Source organism: Arvicola amphibius, chromosome 12 (genome assembly GCF_903992535.2).
Source record: "Arvicola amphibius chromosome 12, mArvAmp1.2, whole genome shotgun sequence".
Taxonomy (NCBI): Eukaryota; Metazoa; Chordata; class Mammalia; order Rodentia; family Cricetidae; genus Arvicola; species Arvicola amphibius.
In genome coordinates, this window is record NC_052058.2 from 105522538 (window position 1) to 105528518 (window position 5981).

The 5981-nt window shown below is 40.1% G+C and overlaps 1 pseudogene; it reads left to right on the forward strand.

The window, feature by feature from the left end:
• The first annotated feature begins 631 nt into the window (after positions 1-631).
• LOC119827182 lies at positions 632-5159 on the forward strand (annotated as a pseudogene).
• Positions 5160-5981: the final 822 nt, after the last annotated feature.

The following is a 5981-nucleotide window of genomic DNA, read 5'->3' on the forward strand; positions in this document are numbered from 1 at the left end:
CCTTGGTGAATGATCTTTTGGGTGTGTTCTTGGATTCAGTATGCAACTTCTGCTCCACATTCTGGTGATGGATGGAGATAGAGACAGAGCCCCACATTGGAGCACCGGACTGAGCTCCCAAGGTCCAAATGAGGAGCAGAAGGAGGGAGAACATGAGCAAGGAAGTCAGGACCGTGAGGGTTGCACCCTCCTACTGAGATGCTGGGGCTGATCTAATGGGAGCTCACCAAGGCCAGCTGGACTGGGATTGAAAAAGCATGGGATAAAACTGGACTCCCTGAACATGGCGGACAATGAGGACTGCTGAGAAGCCAAGGACAATGGCACTGGGTTTTGATCCCACTGCATGTACTGACTTTGGAGGGACCTAGCCTCTTTGGATGCTCACCTTCCTAGACCTGGATGGAGGTGGGAGGACCTAGGACTTCCCACAGGGCAGGGAACCCTTACTGCTCTTTGGACTGGAGAGGGAGGGAGAGGAGAGTGGGGGGAGAGGGAGGGAAATGGGAGGCTGGGAGGAGGCTGGGAGGAGGCAGAAATTTAAATAATAATAATAATAAAAATTTGTAGGAACCAATTGTCTCACTATCATGGTAGGTTAGTCAGATTTCATGCATGGTTACTTGGAAAAATGCCAAAGGAAACCCAGAACCGAGATGAATGGAGGAGGAAGAGTTTAAGATTTTTGTCTTCCAAATAGAAATTGATCAGTTAATATCCTTGATAATAAATACTTTCTATTAGAAAAAAATTGATCTTGCAGAGGGAGCCAACTTTTTTATCAAATTATCTGAGCAAAATAAGATACAAGAGTTTCATAGATTCTAGGAAACTAGATTCTGGAACGGAGCTAATCATTAGTCTCATTCCCATCAAACAAGACTGAATCTTTACTATTGTGGATCCTGGAACTGAATGACCAAGGCTGGACTGATCAATAATCTTAGCCCTATTTCCAAATCTGGTAACCCTTCATGGAGGCTTCTAGACTGGTTCAGATATAAAGCAGAATGTGTCAGAATGTGTCAGATGTGGGGAATGTGAATCAAATAATTCAGTACTAGCACATAAAAGAGTATATTAAGGTTTTCCTTTAATTAAAAAGGAAACTCATGGAACAGGAATATGGCTCCACCTTCCAGATATACAGCATGGGTAGAGAGGGACAAGCAGGTGGACCTTGACTTTTTGGTACTCCAAAGCCAGGCCTGAACCTGGTCTAGCCACTCAAAGGCCATTGGCTGAAGAAGGTTCCCCAGCACAGATATCTCTAGATTAGCCAATTTCATATTGGTTTTTACTCTGCAAATTTTGTTGCTGATAAAATTACTGTGATCACCAGGCATAATGATGATGAGTAGTATGTCGGGTAATCCATAGCAGGGAGATTATTCACAGTGGACACTAATATGGATAAAAAATGTGTCTTGGAAAATATTTATCTTTCTTCTGTAAAAAAGACCAAATCCAGTATTTGGAGGAAAGGAGAATAAAGGAGATTATGAAAAAAAGAAAAAACTTTTCAGCCGGGCGGTGGTGGCGCACGCCATTAATCCCAGCACTCGGGAGGCAGAGGCAGACGGATCTCTGTGAGTTCGAGGCCAGCCTGATCTACAAGACCTAGTTCCAGGACAGGCTCCAAAGCCACAGGGAAACTCTGTCTCAAAAAAACCAAAAAAAAAAGAAAGAAAAACTTTTCAGATTATGGGCTATCCTATTACTACCTTCATGGAGAAGGAAGTCATTAATGATGTGACTATAGAAAAAGAAGAGATTGAAAAAAAGAATGAAAATGAGAAATGGATTCTGATGGCAAACCTAAAATACAAGATACTGGTTCTAGTGAATAAGAAGAAAAGGAGGAGAAAAAATAATTTGATTAAGAAAAATTCAGTAAAACCAACTTTATTTGGACTAGAAACCTGGTGATGATGTTACTAGTGAAGAATATGGAGAGTTCTACAAGCACTTAACTAACCTAAGATTGAGAAGAACATTTAACTTTTAAGCATTGTTTTGTTTAAGCACAACTGGAATTGCAGACTTTTCTTCTTGTTCCAAGAATATGATCTGTTTGAAAACAGAAAGAAAGAACACCAAGTTGTATGTTCTTTCATTATGGATAACTGGGAGGGGTTAATGTCTGAGTATCTGAATTTCATTAGAGGAGTGATAGATTCTACGGATCTCTCTCTAAATATTTCATATGAAAGGTTGTAGCAAAGCAAAGCGACCTTTTGAAAGTTACCAGAAAGAATTTGGTCAAGAAATGTTTATAACTATTTATAGTACTCTCAAAAAAGAAAAAAATAGAGCTACAGAAAGTTTTGTGAGTGGTTCTTAAAAAAATACAGTTGAACGCATTGTCACAGAAGACCACTTCCTAAATATCACCACAGTAGCACAGACACTGAGAGAAACAATTAATCAATGGGACCTCTTGAAACTTAGAAGCTCTGCAAAGCAAAGAACATGGCCAATAAGACAAAATGGCAGCCTGTAGAATGGGAAAAGATCTTCACCAATCCCACATCAGATAGAGGGCTAATCTCCAAAATACATAAAGAACTCAAGGAATTAGACATCAAAAGTCCAAATAACCCATTAAAAAATTGGGTACAGACCTAAACAGAAAACTCTCAACAGAGGAATCTAAAATAGCTGAAAGACACTTAAGAAAATGTTCAACACCCTTAACCATCAGAGAAATCAACTCTAAGATTCTGTCTTACACCTGTGAGAATGGCCAAGATCAAAAACATTGATGACAGCTAATGCTGACAAGGTTGTGAGGTAAAGGGGACACTCCTGCACTGGTGGTAGAAATGCAAGCTAGTACAGCCCCATCAGATATGTCTCTGGCAATTATTCCGAAAATATAAGAAGGTGAACCCGAAGAAAAACATATAGTTATCCTCCTGGATACTGGAAGTAGACAAGATTGGCAGACAAAAAATGGGAACATGGGGGTGGGGTGGGATGGGGGAGGGGGGAATGGGGAGAGAAAAGTGTGAAGTGGAGGATGGGAAGACCTTGGGGGAATGGGATGGTTGGGATATAGGAAGGCTGGATATGGGAACAAGGAATTATATATATTACTTAAGGGAGCCATTCTAAGGTTGGCAGAGACTTGACTCTAGAGGGGTTCCCAGGTGTCCAGGAAGACGCCCCCAGCTAGGTCCTTGGGCAGCTGAGGAGAGGGTGCCAGAAATGTCCAGATCCTATTGCCATACTCATGAATATCTTGCATATCACCATAGAACCTTCACCTGGCATTGGATGGAGAAAATGACAGAGCCCCATATAGGAACACCGGACTGAGCTCCCAAGGTCCCGATGAGGAGCAAAAGGAGGGAGATCATGAGCAAGGAAGTCAGGACTGTGAGGAGTGCGTTTACCCATTGAGACGGTGGGACAGATCTAACAGGAGACCACCAAGTCCAGTTGGAATGGGACTGATGGAACAGGGGACCAAACCGGACTCTCTGAATGTGGCTGACGGTGGAGGAGGACTGAGAAACCAAGGACAATGGCGATGAACATGAACTCTACAGCATGGACGGGCTCACTGTGAGCCTTGTCAGTTTGGTTGCTCACCTTCCTGGATTTAGGGGGAGCTGGGAGGACCTTGGACTTAACATAGTGAAGGGAACCCTGATGGCTCTTTGTCTTGGAGAGGGGTGGAGAGGGGGTATGGGTGGAAGGGAGGGGAGGGAAGGGGGAGAAGGAGGAAAGGAGATGGAAATCTTTAATAAAAAAATGAGGAAGAAAAAAAAGAAAATAAAGAAAAAAAAGAAAATTAGGAAACAACCTTTTTCGAAGACCCAGCATTATCACTTTTGGCTATATACCCAAAGGGTGCTCAACTGTACCACAAAGACACATGATCAACTATGTTCATAGCAGCATTGTTTGTTATAGCCAGAACCTGGAAACAACCTAATTGCTCCTCAACCAAAGAATAGAAAAGGAAAATGTGGTACATTTACACAATGGAGTACTACACAGCAGAAAAAATAATAATATCTTGAAATTAGCAGGCAAATTGATTAAGTGAGGTAACCCAGGCCCTGAAAGACAATTATTATATTATTCATTTATTAGTGGATTTTAGCCATAAAGCAAAGAAAAATTAGCCTACAAAACACAATCCCAGAGAACCTAGACAACAATGAGGACCCGAAGAGTAACATACATTGATCTAATATACATGGCAAGTAGAAAAAGACAAGTTCTCCTGACTAAAATGGTTTCATGGGGACTATGGGTGTGGGTAGAAGGAGAGGGAAGAGGGAAGTAGTGGAGCAGAGTAAACAATATAGCTTAATAAAATCAAAAATTTTAAAACAAAAATATAAACCTTGGAATTCAGAAGAAAGTTTCAGAGGTATTGCAGTACACACCTGCTTTTGGGAATGAGATGGTTTCTACTAACAACTATTGAATGAGGGTGAAGAAAATCCAGAATCACATCCCTCTTATCACAACATAGACCAAGGATCAACTTGCTAATGCAGTTGTTTTGGAATATCTCCAAGAAAGCATGGCTTAGGAGTAATGATGGAGCCTATTGTGTCCTACAGCTGACAGAATTCAAGGGCAAGATTTTGGCGCCAGTTACCAAAGAAGGACTGAAAATTTCAGATGAAAGGGGAAAAAGAAGCAGGAAGAGAAAAAGACAGAATTTGAAAATCTCTGCAAAATTATGAAAAATATTTTGGTGAAAAGGTTAATAAGGTGCTTGTGTCAAACCAATTTGTGAGATCTCCATGTTGTGCTGACATATGTGCATAGGGGCAAACAGGACACATTGAGAGAATCATGAAGGCTCAAGTACTCAGAGCAGGCTCAACATGAGGTTACATGGGAGCCAAAGGCACTGGAGATCAACTCGAATCACTCCATTACTGAAGCAATAAGGCAAATGTCAGGGCTGACAAGAGAAGTAGTCATCTTGCTGAATGAAACTGCACTCCTGTCTTCTGCCTTTAGTCATGAAGCTCCTCAGGTACCTACTAACAGAAACTACAGGGTGACCAAGCTTGGACAAGATTTGATGAGGATGATTCTACTTCAGATGATATTAGTGATGCTGTAACTGAAGAAATGCAGCTCCTGGAAGGAGCCATGACACATCACAAATGGAAGAAGCAGACTAGTCTTCACTAGAAGAGCCAAGTGTTCAATACTTACCTCCATTCCTTCTGATAATATACTTTCCAGAATTTTTGTTTGGTTTTCTTAACATTTAATACATTTGTGTGGAATGAAAACTAAACATTTGTGTGGAATGAAAACTAAGGGGGAGATAAAATTTCTTTCTACTTCTGGTACTGTGATATTACTGGTTTGGTTCAACTGGCTAATAAAATGTTTGCTATAAGACAGAATTCAACCTAACTTTAACTTTGTGCTCTGAGGTGTGTATCTGTACAGCTGGATTCCATAGTAGACCGAATCACTGGTCATTGAAATGTTCTTATACATATCATGTTTAAAAGAGAAAAAAATAAGATGACTTAAGTTTCATATTAATTTTTTTTCCATTCCCTATAGTTCATTCTGCAAGTACTATTGGTAGAAGTAAGAACACAAGCTGAAACAACAACAGAGAAATTGCCTATCTGGTTTGTTTTGTAAAGTACTGAGAAGAAATACCCCCACTTCCCTAGATCTTGAAACTGAGAAGGCTTCTGAATGGAAATACAGTGCCCAATCACATACTACTTTAAAATATAAATACAGATGAGTAACAAGAAAAAATGCTGTTGGAGTTACTGAGCTGGATTTCATTTTAAAACATCACCAAATGAATTTTTCCTTAGGATTATAACAGAATTTCTAACAATTTCTGAAAAAGACCTAAGCCCACTTCTACAATATTTACAATTATAAAATCAAAACATCAGTCAACTATGAACATCTTTGAAGATGCTGTGTACCCTAAATATCAAGAATGCAATAAGATGTAGTTTTTAGGA